Source organism: Heliangelus exortis, chromosome 6, assembly GCF_036169615.1.
Source record: "Heliangelus exortis chromosome 6, bHelExo1.hap1, whole genome shotgun sequence".
NCBI lineage: Eukaryota > Metazoa > Chordata > Aves > Apodiformes > Trochilidae > Heliangelus > Heliangelus exortis.
The window spans coordinates 8,410,493-8,428,200 of record NC_092427.1 but is presented as its reverse complement, the minus strand read 5'-3'; the positions used below and the strand labels follow the sequence as shown (position 1 = coordinate 8,428,200).

At 39.6% G+C, this 17,708-nt stretch overlaps 1 long non-coding RNA gene across 1 annotated transcript; it reads left to right on the top strand.

Moving 5' to 3' along the window:
* The first annotated feature begins 9,258 nt into the window (after positions 1–9,258).
* Positions 9,259–16,595, top strand: LOC139797256 (uncharacterized). The gene is made up of 3 exons (XR_011726374.1): positions 9,259–9,580; positions 11,399–11,477; positions 16,482–16,595. It is a non-coding gene; the product is annotated as an uncharacterized lncRNA (long non-coding RNA).
* The last annotated feature ends 1,113 nt before the right edge of the window (positions 16,596–17,708 follow it).

Here is a 17,708-nt window from a genome sequence, read left to right as displayed (position 1 = left end):
AAAAAATGCACATGTAGGACACAACTATAACCAACAGACTGCAAAAAAAAAAAAAAAAAAAAAAATTCTGTGTTTTTTCTTACTAATTATTTAAGATTTAACAAGTAACAAGTTATATCAGCTAAAAGTAGTTTAGCCTAATTATTTAAGATTTGACAAGTACTGTAAGGAACAAAGCTTTCTGAATAAAATTATGAGGCATATACATGTTCATGTTCCCTGCTGATGGGGCTAGAGCTGTTGAAGGCTGAGGTGCATTAATTAATCCCAACCAAAGATTTGTCCTCCCAATTAGCAGCCCCTTAGATATGCTGTCTGGCTGATCTATGGCTGCCTTGTGGGAAATATCCAGGTTCTGCAAGTTTTATGATTCTGACCCCCTAGGCCAGTTACAAAGTTACTTCAAGGGGAGAAGCTGACCCACTCTGCAGAGAGTGACAGCATGCAGTGCTTTAGGGCAAATCCCCACCAGGTAACCCCAATGGAAACCTGGGGATAGCATCCAGAGTAAGAGGAGGAGTGTGCCCTCAGGCCTGGTATGCTGCAGATTTTCCCTTTGAACCAACCAAAGTCCCCTTCATGATATCTGCATTTCTGGAAGCCTGGGAAAGGGTATTTATATTCCTGTGACTGCCAGAGAAAGTGTTTCTGTAGCTGCCTTAAATCCATTTTTTATTCCATCTATACAATATATCTTTGCATGTAGATGTGTCTCTGATTACTTCATAAACATGAAGTACACACAGTATATGAGCCAGTCCTGAAGAGTTTTAGTAACCCTGTTGGGATATATTATTTCATAGTACCTTAGAATCATAGAACCATTAAATCATGGAATAGAGTGGTTTGGGCTGGAAGGAACCTTAAAGATCATCAAGAGCCTCCCTGCCATAGGGAGGGACACCTCCTGCTAGACCAGGTGTCATGTTGAGTTTCTCATCAACCATTACACTCAAGCCCTTCTCTTCAGGACTGGTCTCAGTCCCTTCTCTCCCCAGCCTGTATTTGTGCTTGGGATTACCTCAGCCCATGTGCAGGGCCTTGCACGTGGCCTTGTTGAACCTCCTGTGGTTTATATGGATTCACCTCAGTGTAGTGAGAACCACAAGTCCCCAGGTGTCACCGATAATGAACTGGGAGCTTAGGCCCAGCTGTGCCCAATAATTAGGGCCTGCCCCAGCCGGAAATGGGCGGGGCTGAAGGGCAAGATAAAAGGCATGCTCCCAGAAGCAGAGGGGAAGACAAGAGAGGAAGATGCCTGAGGAGAGGGATGGTAAGAGAGCTCCGGAGAAGAGCCGTGTCCCTGAGAGAAAGGCTCGCCACAACACCTCAGGCCTGTCAAAGTCCCTCTGCATGGCATCCCCTCCCTCTAGCGTGTTGACCACAGCACACATCTTGGTGTCAAAGGCAAACTTGCTGAGGGTCCACTTGATCCCACCTTCCATATCACTGAAAAAGATGTTAAAGAGCACCAGTCCCAATACCAAAAGGCACAACACACCTTATCTACACAAGAATTATCATAGCATGCCCACAGTGTAATCAGAAGTGCACATACACTGTGTGGGAGGGCCTAGAGGTAGATACTAAACTTGAGTATGACTTAGTTGTGTCAGTCTCTGCTCATCCATTTTCTTCTACTCCAGTTCAGTTTTCTGCTCTCTTTCCTAAGCATTCTCCTCACCCTTCATTTCTGGCAGTGGTTTTACAGAAGAGTGAACTTATGCCTGGGATCCAACACACGGAGGACAGCCTATCTCCCCTGTTTATCCAGGCTAAGACAAGAGGCCAGATCCTGTGCCTACTTAAACTAACCCTCTAGAAACTGAAGACATTGAACCAAATCGAAATAGGAGCAATGGAGTAGAGAATGCTCTGAAATCTCTGCTGTGGCTCTCTCCAAGGAAGATGCTCACTCTTCCTCAGCACTCACAAATGGAGTCAGAGCTTACCACTTCTCTCTTGCTCCAAGCCCTGGCTTCCACCAAGAGACCCAATCATAAGAGCAGTGGGATCTAACTGTATGCTTTAATACTTCAATACCATTATATTAGCACGGTGCTTAACTATGCTGGGGTTTAAGGATGATTCAAATTACACAGTTAACATCTTTTCAGCAGTAGGGAAGAAAATAGAATTTTTGATTGATGGAGCCCAGTTCTTTTCCCAGCTGTACCTCTGCGACCCATAAACACTGGAAATGTAATGGAGGGGGCTGCAGAGCCTCCAAGGGATTTTTATTTCAAAATGGATAGTGAATATCATTCACTAGTAAATCATTTATAGAAGTTCTGCAGGAAAAAACAAAGTTCAAGGCATCTAATTTTGGTCTTGTGTATGTTTGCCCACCCTCTGGGTTCATAGAGTTAATGGCTGGTTGAAGCAGGTGTGGGCAGATGGCCAGCCACATTAATAGTTGAGGCTTGTTGTTTATATAAATTTCCTCTTAATGGAGCGCATACCCAGAGATGTACAAGTCATTATGATTTTTTCCCTAGGACTTTATTCTTGCACTTCTTTTTCATGGAAGTATTTTCTTATGGATAAAAAACCTCATACAGATTTATTGCCTTTCTCTTTTCTGTGCAACCTTGCCTAATAAGACTGTTGCAGTGGCTGCAGCCTGTGAAATTAGCCTGTGAACTCTTTGTATCCTGCTCTGTCTGTCCCAATCTCCCTCAGATCAGCCTAGTACAAAGGCTTAACTGTGGGCATATTTGTCTTTTTTTGCTATAGACTGGAGTTGGTTTAGGCGGCAGACTGATGAAATGCAGCAGAGGTTCCTTTCTTCCCAAGTGCATTTCTTTCTTTCCTTTTCTGTTCAGTTATGTATCCACTTATATCCCTAAAATCAAAACTCAAGTGACATATGAGCTAATAACTATGATGTGCCAATGACTTGTTTGGATGGCACTGCCAGAGTAACTTAATTGTCTAATGACAGTTACACCCATTTGTACAAATTCCCTTTTTATAACTACAGTTTTCTTGTGGCAATAGAATAAAAAGACATTTAATGGTTTTAGGTGCAATGCAGCGATCAATACTGGCAGTAAAGTGATTTATTGGCTACCTGCTGAGGTTTTTAATTGATCTGCAGGTGGTTTATGTACTTAGAGCTTGCTCTTCAGCTTAGATACTGAATGTAAGTTCATGGCCCATGGCCTCACCCTGTTTTCTATCACTCTTTCAATTGCTATATGGTGGATAAAATAAAGTGACACTTCATTGCAAATCATTGGAATACCAAGGCTTTGTGAAATATTCAGATGTCTGGACTCTTCATATGCATATCTGTTTATGCTTTATTTAGTTCAAACAAAGCCCCAAAGTCTCCTTTCATATGCATGTAAGTGCTAGGAGATCTCTCTGTCTGGTTTGCATGCATGGTTTGCACTAGACTCAAGAGAATGAACTCATGGACAAAGGAGAATTGGTCCATTTTAAAATTATGTATCCTGTTATTTTCTGGAGTTATACGGTGAGTCCTCTGGCTTTTTTTTTTTACCCCTGACTATAATGGTTTGGTTATTTACTCTTAAACTTTAGTATAGTGCATAATGTCCATATAGGGAACTTGCTTTCCTAATGACTGTTTGCACACCTTAATAATGCCTGTGTTAGCCAGACCTCTACTGAGTAAGGCAACGCCCAGAATCATTTTTTGTTTCTTCCTGACAGAATGAGGATGGATGATTGTGCTGCAGGCACTGGTCTGGTGTTGGAAAAATTGGACCTCAGTTCCTGGCTGTGTCACACAATGTATGGCAGTGAGAATCTTCTAGGGCCCACTTTTTCACAATGCTTAATGTACCAAGTGAATGCCTGTGGACATTTTCAAATGGAAGTGGCTTCCATTGGAATTTTCAGCATTCCTCTGAAAAGCAAAGGTAGCAGCCCAGCAAGCTGCCCAGCAGCCACCTTACTGCCCTTCTCCCTGTGTGCTGATGCCCTGCCCTGCGAGGGCATCCCAGACATCTTCTGAGCTTCAGATTTAACTCTTAAAAACTAAAAGAAAAAGTAAACAGAGAGACCTTAAGTCTACAGGGACCCCAGAAGCTACCACAGTAAAACTTCCTTTTTAAACTGGACTCGGGGTAAAGGTGTGTCTAATATCACACCCCTGTGCCTAAGCTACCACTGGGCCTGACTGGTGGCAATTTCCCTAAGTAGCTCTGAAGGACTTTCAAGGCAGATCTCTATGGTGGAGGGCTGTGTTCCTAAAGACACCCAAGTGATAGGGTCATGATGTACGTAACAAAAGGCATCCAAAATGGTTTTCCTGTACAACATCCAATTTTCCTTCATGAGGCAGGAGTTATAAAAAGTATTTTTGTTGATTTAAGCTGACAGGTGAAAAGAAATTTCATTCTTTTCCTGTACTGTTTTTTTCACTCTTAGACTGCTCATGATAATAATTTAAAAATCCATTTTTTATGCTAAATAATCATAGTAGAAACAACTGGTCCATTACCATAAAGAACTTGCAATTCACTATTTGAACTTGAGACAAGAGGAAAGTTACTCCATGCACAGGACAGATAGAACTCCTGTGGTCTTGTTTTCTCCTAATTTTGCACTGCCTGGGAATTAATTGTGCTTGAGTTACCCTGTGTTTAGGCAGCATTTCACATCTGACTGTGCTGTCAGGTACACTGAAGTGGATGCTGAAATAAGATGCCTGAGAACCCACTCAGCCAAGACGTTCCATCTGCTTCCCAGTGACTGACAACAGCACAAGTCTCTCATGCTACTGCCAGTCGTGTTCTCCCTTTCAAATAACAACCTGCAGTGCCAGAGTCATTCCCTGCCATGACAAGAAAAATGTAAAGAACTCAAACATTCTGTTTCACTAGCAATTTTGCAATTTCTAATCTTGTTCTTTTGGTCCAGAAAAATGAGGATAACCCAAGTACTTCTTCCTCATTTTCAGTCTTTAAGTTTCTTGCAGTGGTTTTTGTTCAAGGAAACAATAATAACCTGAAAAGTCATTTTAGTGGAAAAAATAAAAAAGGTTTCATGTTGATATGAACATCATACTTACTATTTTTGTCAGTAGGATGGGAAAAGGCTTGTTTTGGTTTGGTTTTACTGCTGCCTTATACAAAACATTTAAATGAAAACATTTGCTCCGTTCTGACTCTGGTGTTGCTCCGTATGTCTCTGCTTCAATGTGGTTGGGATGCACACTGTGGACTGTTCACATATCAAGTGCCAGTTGCTCAAAAATAGTAGGTAAAACTTTTACTAGGGTCTATGGATTTTTAACAAAAATATGTGTAAGATAGAATAACCTCCTGCTTGTAGAAATCATTGAACTTCAGTCAGTCTCCAGTGTCCCAGGAACAGGACTGCCCTAGTGTCCTGAAAAAAAGAAAATGTTAAGTGGTCCTAAATAGGGAGCTTAGGAGGGAAATCACAGAAACACCAACATTACTTTAAAAAACTGATGATATTTGTTGAAATGAGTACCAAATTGGGCATTTGTAATGGCTTAGGAAAATCAAATTGCAAGCAGGTACCCAAAGAGATGGTGTCATTCCCTCTCTGTCCCCTCTGTTCCCCCTGCCTGTTTGCACACTTTCACCTTTTCCCTGGCATCAGGACTGGGATTTGTTTCACCTGCTGAGCCAGTTTCTACCCCTGAAAAAACAGAAAGCAAATTGTTTTGTTTTCAGTAGTGAGTTTTTCTTTTTTAGTTTGGTGTAAATTGCTAAATTTGTTTAGCAGGGTGTGAAGTTGATTGCAAATGCTGTCAACCTGTTTCTGTTCCTCCATCTCCCCCTCAGCTGTACTAGGACAGTTATTTTTTTGCATCCATGCCTTGAACCACCTCAAGGGATTGGTAAAGGTTAAAAATAAGCTAGTAAAAAATGGCTATTATTGTTACTGATTGGTTCTACCCACAGTGTCAAAACCAATTGTACCAGGTTGCCTAACAGGGAGTTTTTGGAAGAAGCTGAGTGGGCAGGAGGGGGAGAGGAGAAGGGCAGAGTCTGCCAAAACCAATGGATGTCAAATCTACCCTTAGCACACTGTTGGATATCCATCCAGGGAAGGAAAAGGGCATAGCTGGTATGATACACATTCACATCCTAGCTTGGCTTGAATTTTACCCCCAATGCAGATGAAGCCTTAGCTGCTGTGAAAATAAAAAGTTTCACTGATGGAGAGGCTGCAAAAACCTTGGAAGGGTTTACCATTCTTTAGTGCATCTGGAGTAAGAAGCACAAAAAAGATATGCTAGTACACTGTTATATGCTCTGTTCTTCAGGATCTATTTATTCTTTCATTAATTTTATTATTACTGCATCTTGCAGCTGCAAGGAGCTGCAGTGTGGACTTAAAAATAGAAAGAGCCTAAGTATATTACAATGCAATAATCTCCAAGTAGACCACTGTGTTTAGGTTGTTTCTTTGCAGTACATTGTGTCTAATAAAGCATTATATATTTTGAACTCTACAGCGGTTTTAGCCTGAAACTTCTGGTTTTGTCTCATTAAGGACCATGGCAGCAGGGAATCCTATGTAAGTTCTGAGTTTTATGAATACATAAAACAAACAGAAAATTAAAGTAATCTGGGTTTAGAGATACAGAGACCATATTACTAAGAGTCTTGAAGCACTGGCAACAGCATTTAAGTTTCTTAGCAAAATCTCTTGTATGATTTAAGACTGTTGTTTCATTTAAATCTGAAATGGTTTGGATCCCATGAGAAGCAGATGCAGGGAAAACATTTTCTCAAGCTCCATCAGTGAGATTCACAAAGCTGACAGTTTTGGATTCATTGTTGTTTTTTTTCTTTTGGTTGCATATTTGAGAATTAGGTTCCCTGAGACTTGCTCACCTTCATCTGCTACTGGCATTAAATGGTTTTCACACTGTGTGGTCATACTCTTTGCTCTGCTTCTACAGTTACACAACCATCTGTCCCTCCAACACAAAATGCTGAGAGCTGAAATGCACATCAGCTGCATCACCTGCAAGTTTGTCATGATGAAATTTGGCTAAAGTGGTCAAAGATTCTCCAGACTAAATGGAACTGCCACATGCTTTTGGCAGCTGAGATGGCAGTTTAATGTATCTCGGATAGCTCAGGGTGGCATGCACCATTAGAGTTAAAAAATGTGAAAGAGAAGCATATGCCAGAAGCTACTGTCCTTCAGGCTTTCACATTATTTTTCCACTTTCCTTGAAATTCAAAGTAGAAGCCTTGAAAGATCAGCCATGTGCAGATATGGCTTGTCAGCTGCTTAAAAAACAAAAGCAGAAAAAAAACATAAATCTAAAATGCAACTGATGGTATTTCCCTCCTTAAAGAAAATCCTGTTGTATTTGGTTTCAGGGGAGTGGGAGGAATTGCAAAGGGAAAAAAATCTGGAACACCAGTGACTGCTGTTGGTCAATGCCCAGAGAAGGACATTAAAGGCTGTTAAGACTGCCTCCCTTTTGGCACATTTTCATCCTCTTTTCCAGTCTTTCAGGTGGCTTTTCAATGTGTCTGTCCACACTGAAGCAAAATGTTTGTCTAATTGAATATCCCAGGTTATATTTTACAGGTGAAGTTGTTTTAATGCACCAGCTCAACCAGACCTCACACAGCATCTACTGCAGTCCAGGGTCAGAGTTAGAAATCATAGAGTAAGAACACTGCAGTTGTAAGTCCTCAATATATCTCCTATGCCTTGTAAGTCTCCTTTTAAATGTCAGAGCTCTCAAGTCTGTCATCTTGCAATCAGCAAGGATAGGATGAAGACAGACAGGTGCTATCATAATGAAATAATCTTCTCAAGGCTGTGGTGACCTTACATTCAGCTGTGAACTACGTCAGATGTGACTCGTTTCAGAAGTTATCTTCAAGAGTTGCACTCTGCATATCTGCCATTCCTGGCCCCTTCGTATTTGTAAGAAATATTTACCAATCTTATCCTCTCCTATTTTCCTTTGAGATGATAGATGCAATAAATGGGAAATGTGGCAAAAAGTTCTTCACTTCTGCTATGTAAATTATTGTGCAAAGAACATACAAAAACTGAGAGAGAGAGATCTTTTGTGCCTTTAGTAAATGGATGTTTGGAGAAACAAGTAATAAAGTAATCATACATCTCTCTCAGCATGAGGTGTTGGTGGGCAGCCTCCTGAGGTGGAGTAAAGAGCCTGTCTCCGCTACCAATAAAGGAACTGGGCTGACTGACAGCACTGCAGGTGGGAAGGACCTGGGGATGTACACCAAATACATTCTGCTGCAAAAATGGAGAAGAAAACAAGAATCAGCCTCTCAAAGATTCCCTCCTGGTTAGAAATGTGTGCTGGGGAAAGTAGCTATAAATCTTGGGCTCTAGGAATGGTGTTTTTTACTTAGTTTTCTGTAAAGTGAAATATTTCGATTTATTTCTTTAAGACCTTAATTTGCCCTCCCCATGGGTTTGCCCTTGAAAAAACTCATAAACATTTCACTCCTGCTTAAGTTGGTTCCTGTAAAGAGATTGGAGGAATTTGTTTATTCACTGTGAATCCTTTCTTTCACCAGTTTTGTTCCTTTGCTCATGAACATGAAGTGGCAACACAGGGCTTTTAAAATTCTGTTTGTTCTTTAATTTCCTTTCTTTTTCTTGTTCCTTTGTTATGTTCAATACTTCACTCCTGAGCTGTCTGTTCAAAGTGCATTCTCAGCACACTGGCCACATAGATTTATCTTGTCATCTTCCATGAAATCATTACATATTTATTTGCATTCTGAAATTAATTTTATATAGCTGGTTTATTATGCCCTGACTTATTATAGAAGAGCTTGTTTACCTTCTATTAGTTTATCCACTTTATGGTTAAGATGTTGCTGTGTTCCTCCTTTGAGAAGAAGTAGCACTTCCTTGTGTATTGCCCCTCCAGTATTTGGCTAGGAGAAGGGACAAGTTATATATATGTATATGTATATATATAGTAAAATTCTCTTATTTATCTATACATATATAAATATGTATAGTAAAAATATGTTTAGATTGAGTTATTAAACAGTAAAAATGTATATTTTCCCTTTATTACCTGTTGACTTGTTTTCTCAGGAACTTATAAGAAGCTGACTCAACTGTGGATGCTCCATGCCACCATCAAACCATTGGGTCAAGGCTGAGACCAAGGACCATGCCCTGCTGTTGGCTGCTCGTGGTGTTGAGTGCATTTTTATGTGACCCTATCTGGAACCTCAGGCTACAGCCCAGCAAAACTGACCAGCTCAGAACTCTTCTGTCCAAAGCCACCAGGCTGTCCACAAGGCCTTTCTCCACAGTTATCCCTTCTCAGCCAAAAAAAAAAGCAGTGGATTGCAAATCTTCCATCTCTGCTTCACTAGTGATGAGGGCTAAAATGCTTGCAGATAAAATACCACTCAGGAGGGAAGCACCAGCAGTCTCTGCCTCCCTGGCTGGCCTAAGCAGTGCAGTCAGGATGCTCACCTTCACTACTGTAGCATGAAGCAATTGAGAACTCATAGAGACAAATATGTCTGTAGGGACTGACCATACTTGCTCCATGCTGGCAGAAATTCCATTTCTCCATTAGCCCATGGGGGCTGCTGGCAAGGTGAGGAAAATGTGCACTCAGCCTCTTATGCTCTCGGCAAGGAAACAGTGCCTCTTACTCTCAGATTAAAGGAGGGGAAGAGGTGAAATTTGGGTTAATCCTGGAATAAAATTCTCCTCAAGTTGCCAGATGCCTGTCTTGAAGCAGGAGAACACCCATCAGGTGCTGGTGGGAGCTATTTCTGAGCTTGAGCAGACAAGCTGCTCAGCTCCTTTCACACCTTCCTCTCATGGGTTTGAGCTGCCTCCACAGAGAGAGAGGTGCAGTTGTTTTACCAGTTAACAGTGACAATTGTGACTTTGTTTCCTTTAAAAAAATTACAGGGATGTCAGAAATTAATCTTATATTTCACAGCATTACTGTCCAAAGAAAATGTAGTTAATAATAAACACAACAGCCTGTCAGAAGGGTTCTTATCCTATTTAAAAGTTTAGAAATAGTCTCATTTGCTGGTTCTCCAAAGGACTATTGCATTCATGAATAAGAACCAGTTCTCTGGCTTTAAAATTTTACAGAGTATTTGCAAGCAGATTGTTTAATGCAATCATCCCTGGTATCAGAACAAAGCTGTTTAGTTCTCAATTCATAGACAGAGGGAGTTTCCTTCCTCAAAGAATCAAAGCTTCTCACAGCATCTTTCTAACACAGTTTCCAGCCCCTTTAATATTTGTTTCCACGATGTACAAGTGGTGGCCTGATTCAAACCTTGTTGCAGTCTGGGGAAAAATACAGTCTAGTAGAGCTGGACTAACCTGTTGAAGAGTTTGGCAGCAAAAAGAAAGCTTTTTTATTGGGTGGTTTATTCCAGGACTTCTAAAAAATATCTTTTAATTTCCTATTGAAGCTTCTTTGCTCTGCAGTACAAACATCCCATCTGTACATGTTAGCATCCAGGTTTTTCTCAGCTGCACTGAGAGACTTGCCAGTTGCTAACTGGAAGTTACATTTGCCCCTGATTTCACTTTATTCTTGACATCACTTCACTTCTTTAAAGTACAAAAAAAGTTCTTGACATCACATTTTCCATTAGCACCTTGACATATAGAACAGTCCACATACTCACAATAAGAGCACACAGAGAGGGGAAACAAGTATTTACTTTTGTTTCAGAAAAGAAAATGACAAATACAAAATGGTGTCAAAATTGAAAGGATTTTAATTGATTACAAAACCCAACTCCCCTGTTAGAAACACTTTTTTTCAGGCTATCTTTTCTCTTGTTCCCAAGTGAATGTAATGTGGGACTTAGCTTCATTGTAACCCTGATCCTACCCCTAAGTTAAAAGTGAAGCTAGAACCAGAGCATATATTGCTGCAGACAGCTACAGACTGCATGGAAAGCAACATGTTTTCAGACCTGCCAGCTTATCCACTTGAGGATATAACTGAGGAACCAGATGGAGGCTAGTTTTCCACAGCTAACCATCTGGGCTTTCCAATGAAGTGCCCTAAGCACTACCATGGGAATTGACTTCATGATGGGAAAAAGCAAAGTAAAAGAGGCAAGCAGAGAAAGAGAGCATAATATTTTAATTTGCAAAATGTGCACCCATAGAGTTACTGTTTTGTCACACGTTTCCTCATCTCTATTTGTGTTTATAATTTATGGAATAAAAGGTAGAGAGAATGAGAGTTTAATGGTTAATATAGCATCACAGCCAGATGTGAAGAGAACCAGATGTGGTATATTTGTTTTAGTGCAGCTTTTCCTTGGATTGCTGTAGGTCACAATTCAAAGGAGTAGGGCAGTGCTTTCTGGAAGAGCTACTAATTGTTTACACAGGTATGTAATATTAGATCTGCTGGGTTATTTTTCAGGAGCTCTACACTTCAGGGCTTCCAGCCAATTCCGTGTCCACAGCTGAGAACCACAGCTGTCTGCAGAGAGCAGAGAAAGGTAAGAAGTACAGGAGATCTTCTAGCAAACATCAAATGTCTGTTAACTATATGGTGTAAAAGCAAAACCTAAAATTAGTGGATTTTCTCCTGTACAGTCTTAATATGAAATCTACAGGTGAGAGGTTTTTAGGCATTAGATATGCAACAGTCACAGAACCAGAAGACCTAACAAAGGTCATTTTTCTCTGGTGTTCATGAGGGTCTACAACCTGCTCTGTTGACTGCAAACTTGAGCTGAAGTTTTCCATGCAGGTCAGGCATTTTGTTTTGTTTTGTTTTTCCTGATATGTTGATTCTCTATCATTGAATATTATGTCAGCTTTTGCTATGGGCTTTTGTCTCCCAGGGCAGCTAAAGATACTCATCTGCTTTTGAAAAGCCTGAAGGAAACTATGAAAACCTGTTCCTTCTGTCACTTATTGAATTAATTTTGACAATGGCCTCACTTTTCTTCATCAATTTGGCTAAAATGTTTGAATTAAAAAATAATAAGGATAAGAAGTAAATAAAATAATAAAGCTGATTCAACTGGACGTGAAGTTTTGAAAAAGCCAGATAGTGAGAGCCTGTTCTTCTGGGCTCTTTCACTTTGTGAACTTGGATAACAAGTTACTGAAAGTCACTGAATGAATGTCATCAATCTCAATTGAATATTACGACCTTACATAAGATTTCCAAATATATCTTGACAGGTCAAGAGAATCATTAAATAGTTACAAAAGCCCAGAGACCAGTCCATTGGGCACAATTCTAGGTTGAATCCTTGGAAAGAAAGAAAAAAATTTGCATCCTTTACCTAGCTAGAATGATCAGTTCTTCTTGATGTATTTGCTACAGTTGTTTTGTAAAGGAAAACATAAATCCTTGTAGTGATTTAAATCACTGATGTATTTTATACTTTAACAATGCCCCACCATATTTCAGCCTGTCACTGTGTTTGTGTCTGCTTATGCATCTGGTTATTCATAAGCAAATAACACAGGGAGATTCAGTTAAGCATTGGTTGGGAAAGGGATTTATTTGTTTTGCTGAAAGCAAGTCCCTGTGGGATAATCTGAAATGATGCTTTTTTGTTCAGTGTGTGTCACTCCTGTGGAACAGGTGGGGTACTTTGTTATTGTTGAGATTGGCTTCAGGTATTAATGGCATGAAACAGTTTCTGCAGGTACATATCACAAAGATAGATACTTATCTGACTCTGAAATTTCTTTTATATGCAAATGCAAGCAAGAAAAGTAATAATAAAATCTTTGCAGAACTTACCTGCTTGCACCCATCAGTCCTTTTCTTCATCACTGTTGCGCTGCAGAACTGGAAAATGTACCTTGTATAAAAAAAAAAATGGCTTGGCTACCATAAAAATGTTCATGGGACAGGATCATGTAGGTTAATAGATCACTGTTTTGGAAAATATTTGCTCCACCTTATCAGTAGTACATTTTCTTTTTCTGGAATTTATTGATTCATTGAAAATTGGGCAGCCAAGACATGTTGGAAAAGACAGGAATTTCCCTCTTTGGACAGATGCTCTTCCCAGCCTTCTGGGGGAGCAGAGCTTTTGTCTGAATCCGTGGTGTCCCTTGGTGACAGTTGTGAGCTCTGTTTCTTAATGAGCAAAAAAAAACAACCTAATTTATATCTTAGACCACAAAATAGCATGAAAAGTGTGGGGAACTCTCCTGGTCATAAGAAGAAAAGCTTTTGTGTTGCAAAGTGCCACAAAAATCCAATGTGAACCAGGAGGAATGTCTGTTCTTGCTTTCCTTATGTCCAAGCCTTCAACTAAAAAGGGTCTGGTAGTGCAAACAGCTGCTTTGGAGCAGCTCCAAGAAAACACTAAAAAGTTGCCATTCTATCTGAAAAGGTATTATTTTCAGCAGCTTTGTCCTAGACTTTCATTTGTCCAAAGGCCTGTCCTTCTCCTGTAGATCTGACTCTGCCCTATTCTACCCACATTGCACACAAATTATAGCTCATAAAATGTGTAATTGAGTTGCTAATTACATCATTCAGGCAATATATGTATATGTTTTTTAACACAGCTTTAAACACTTTGTTTTGTGTAGTCAAACAATGCTTTGCTGTCAGAGTCTGCCAGACATATTTCTGCAAGAGTTGATCTATGGACGTGTGGACCTTAGCCTGAGGTTTCTCATACCTGCACTGTTCCTCTGGGAGCACAGCTAGGATGACAAACTCATTCAATAAAAAACTGACATATAAATTAAAGTGGCAGTAAAAAAATGCAAATAAGACAGTGTCACCTATAAATAATTAAAAACAAAAAAAAACCTAAGCAATGTGTTGAAGAACTCCTCTGAAATTGTACCCTATGGTTCTTTCATTTGCCTGCTACTGAAAACTGTGGGTTTCCTTGCAAAAATACCTCTGTGCAAGGGACAGTTCACAGTTTCAATCCTTAAGCAATACCTCACAGATGGCATCTTAAGAGATGGTAATAGATTCTCGCCCTCTCTGGCTGACCCAGCTGTACACTGAGCAAGAACAAGCCAAAGGTCTACCTGCTTTACATGCTTCTCCATCCCATGAGAAAATACATGGGAAAGTCCCAAAGGAGCAAACCCTGCAGTAGAGGTATGAAGATATTGAATTGAGAAGTCAGCATAGCCCTTATTGTCTCCTAAAAAATATAAAAAAATTAAAGATGCAGTTCTCTGGCTGCGATCACGCCCTAACTCTTTCAGCTAAAAAATAAACTAATTTAAAGAAAATTTTCTTGTGCAGAGGGGATAGATTTTATCAAGAGGCTCTTTCTAAGAGTTGCCTTTTTGCCATTTGTGAATCTTCAGCAATGGGTGCTGAATGCATGGCACTGCAGTGATGTAAGATCTGCATTAGATCAGATGCAGCAGCGAGCAGTTTGCTGCCCTGGGAGGGTGAGCACTCAATGAGGGAAGCTCAATTGGCTCAGAGGCTTCCTTGTCACTAATGGGAAGTGGCATGGAATACTCAACCATCATTAAGTGGTCAAAGATTTGAATCTGTGCATAAAATTGCATCTAGAGCAATTAAGCTGCTGAACTCATGTGAGTCTTCCTCTGGCTCTGAAAAATGAGAAAAGTAATTTGTTTTGTTAAAAGACAGAATTTCCAGACATTTGCATCTGGAAGCCTGTATAGACTCATACTGTGTCACAGGGCCTGTAGATTTATTCTTTCTGATGTTTGCTTAATTGCACTCTTGAACTTATTCTAGGAAGCACGATCAGACATTTTTTTATCTTTAAAAAAGATGTGGAAATGAACACTCTAGAATTTTTTGATATTTGAAATGAGGTTTAATATCATAGATTATTTCATAATCCTGAACTAAACACCCAGTGAAAATGAAGCTTCTGCATTTCATTGTGATTCTTTTTAATGAACTATACAGGTAATGCAGGGGAGTCATTTCCATATGATACTGCAAGAGCAAACATTTTACCTGTTTTTAACAGTGCTAAGACCTGGAGGGGAAGCACGATTGCATGATGGCATAACTCTGATCCTCTTCCCTTGCCCTCCACAACTACCTGCTCTTCAGGACAGAAAACTGAGCTAAAAGCTTCTTCCTCATGAGCTGGACAGTGCTGGTAGAGCATGGTACCATTAAGCACCTGACAATCTTTTTATGCCATGTAGAATTCACTTATGAGACATTTTACCTGTTTTAATTCCCTGTAATGATGTTAAGCAGAATTTGTTCTTTTAATTTCAGTTTTCTCCAATCCTATGTTTTCTGTTATTTTTCCCCCTTGATCCTCCATATTGTGCTGTTTTCTGGTCCTTTGGTTTTGGTTTTTTTTTGTTTGTTTTTTTTATCTCCTCACATTCACCTACTTTACCTCAGTCTGCTAAGTTTCCTCCACTAGGAATGATCATATAAAAAGTATAGTGTGAACACTTACCTTTTATTCTTGAACAAATTGCTCACCACAAGGTAGAGTGTACTTCAGAATTACTATTCATAAAACAATGGCATTTTTATTGTGTTGTGATGAGAACAGGTCACCTTGCTGATAACCTCAGGCTGTTTCATGCATGCACATTTAGCTCATTGAGATTTCAAAGATCTTTTTCAAGCATATATATCACAAAAAGCCTTCTTTTAGCACATTGACTCTTTGTTCTTCTCTTCTGTCATTGAGTTTACATTCTGGTGAAGGCCTGCAGAGAAGGCTGGGATGCCAATATATTGGGCTTGGAGAAAAGCAGTCTTTGAAGGAATACAAAAGGAATAGAGAGAAATTTGGCTGAAATTCAGCAATACAGAGAGGAAGTGGGAAAGCACTGACATTTTCAGGTGTCAACAGTAAGGCCAAAATTCCATTTCAGGCTACCAAAACCAGATAAATGAAAAGCTCAGACTGCAGAATCTGTGTTTTTGTTTGTGCCTTCATACTGATCGCAGGGTAAGTGCCATTTACCTCTGGGGGATTGTTCAATCGTAGACATAAAAATGAAATCTGTGGTCTCTACCTGGTTATTTAGCAGGCTCAGTTCCTTAGGAGACTGGTTTAGCGGGTGCCAACAACACAAATAAAAGTTTACGTTAGCTCTTCCACCTGTCCATGGAAGATTATTCACCCAAGGGAGTACTCAGCAGCACGGGTGAGAACAGCAGCTTCAGGAGACAAGTTACAGAGGTATCCTCAGATTAAAGATAAACAGAGAAAAAAAAATTACATGTATTTTCCTAGCTTTATTTTAAAAGTCCCAGCTGAAGGGAAGAGCATAATTTCTACTTTATGACACGGAGCCATGACTTAATATCTCAGTGTTGATTCCACCTCTTCTGTCCAGGCAAGTGAGAAGGAATCAAACTCACACAAAGTGCACGGAAATGTTTATGAAAACTTCCTTCATATGAATGGACAAATGGTCTCACTGAAGTGTCAGGATAAAATGAATAGGAATGTTTTTCTGTTTTTAGAACTAGAGCTTCTTTAAAGTTTTACTTTTTTGCCTTTTTTTGTTTGTTTGTTTGTTTGTTTTTCTTTCAGGAGTTGCAAGAAACATAGAACTTCTAGGCTGTGTTCACTTCCCACCACTGTAAAGAGACTTCTGATATCCTCAGAAATTCCTGTTCTCAGAACATCAATGAAGGAAAAAGAGAAAGAAAGGCAAGTACATTGTTTATTAATAATTTCCTTATATATTGTTGAGGCCTTGCATAAAGAATCTTTGTTTTGCTGCATCTTAAGCAACTGCATTTGAAGAGACAGATGTATGCAAATACCATTGGAAAAAAAGGAGACAAAAATCACTGAAGGCAATCAGGAGGTTTTTAAGAAGTAAAAGGAGATAAAAGCAAGCAAATGACAAACTGAAATTGGAATCTTAAAGAGAAGGAATTTTCAGATAACAAAGATTAAAAAAGAAAGAAAACATAGACTTGTTTAATATTTATAAAAATAAATATTTATAAATATTTATAAAAACTTCTACATGCTCAGTAAAATTTATTAGTTACCTTTTTTCTGATGAAACCATAGGTAAATCTTTGAAAGACAAGAGATAAAGAACAAGAGATGGTAGTACCAGACAGAACTGTTTACAGATCAGCCACACACATTAGTTTTAGGAAATGAGCACAGAAATCAGTGGACCTTTTAAGTGACATTTAGAAAAGTTCACCACTTCAGGAGAATTCCTGAGAATTGCAATGTAGGAAGTAAACCTATGAATGCAGAGAATAGACACCATTTCCTGCTTTAGATTTATTGCTTTTAAAAAATAGGAATTTAGGTTGGAAAACTAATATGGCTGTGACCCTTCATGCAATTGGTTGGACGAGTGACTGCAGAATCAGGTCCTTGCTTGCAACAGACCTTTTCCTCTTCCACAAGATCTGACTTAACCAGAATTGGTTCACCCACTTAGTCCCACAGAATCCAGGGGAGCAAAGTGTAGAGCTGTGACCTGGTTTTCTTCTTTCTGATAGCAAATTGGTCAATATATTTAACGTGAGTGAGAGACCTCAGTCACAAAGCAAGGAGAGCCCAGAACACATCTTGCCAGCTTCACAGAGGAAATCCTGGGGTGGTTACATAGAGTGTGCTGGGCAAGTAGATGATGCACTGTTGATGATGCCCTATGGCCAGAGAGCTTGTGAGACCATATATCACAGCGTTTCACATGGTTTTACTCTTAGTTGTAAGCTTCAGTGGAAACAGGACAGTTTGGGCTCACTGCTTTGCCTATTGGTTCACTTTGGAGCACAAAGGAAA